This window comes from Morone saxatilis, unplaced genomic scaffold (assembly GCF_004916995.1).
Source record: "Morone saxatilis isolate NCDOM2014 unplaced genomic scaffold, NCSU_SB_2.0 Contig8, whole genome shotgun sequence".
NCBI lineage: Eukaryota > Metazoa > Chordata > Actinopteri > Moronidae > Morone > Morone saxatilis.
Window position 1 is genome coordinate 4,126,791 of NW_023340257.1, and position 595 is coordinate 4,127,385.

At 48.2% G+C, this 595-nt stretch overlaps 1 protein-coding gene across 2 annotated transcripts in view; it reads left to right on the forward strand.

Moving 5' to 3' along the window:
- The window catches only part of LOC118341322 (large neutral amino acids transporter small subunit 4-like), a 32,174-nt gene that overhangs the window by 13,547 nt on the left and 18,032 nt on the right, over positions 1–595 (forward strand). The window lies entirely within an intron of this gene.

The following is a 595-nucleotide window of genomic DNA, read 5'->3' on the forward strand; positions in this document are numbered from 1 at the left end:
GGATAAAACCAATGGTCAGGATGATCTCATCAGTCAGAGAAAGTGCTGCATCACAGGAGAGGCGACGTGAGAGAGAGACCTTAGGGAGAGAGTGGTTAAAAGAGAGCGAGCCTGCATTAGTAATCTATTATTCACTCTTGCATCGCTCCTGCTCTGGCTGGGAGCCAAAAAAAGACCTCTCCTCATTACTATTTCATCCACACAAGGACACATGGATCAGTAGTGTGTGTGTGTGACAGTGTGGACAGTGTGGACAGTGCACGTCTACAGATGTGTGATTGTTCTAACAGCACAATGCTGAGTGTACTGGAGGTGAGAGCGCCTCTGTAGGGTGTGATGTATAGTTCTGATGTAGTCTCTACGATTAACACATCAACAAACTCAAATTATGTCTTTGCAACAGTGTCGCTTGCAGCCCAAACACTGTTGCTTTATCACAAAACACACCGAGAGCAGAGACAGGCTGTCGCTGAGGAGACAAACAGGAAGCGGCAACAGGGGAACTGAGTGTGTGTGCGTATGTCTCTCCACCCGTGCTTCGCTGTTTCCTACTCAGACTGCCTACTGGGACCCTGACTAACACACACACACACAC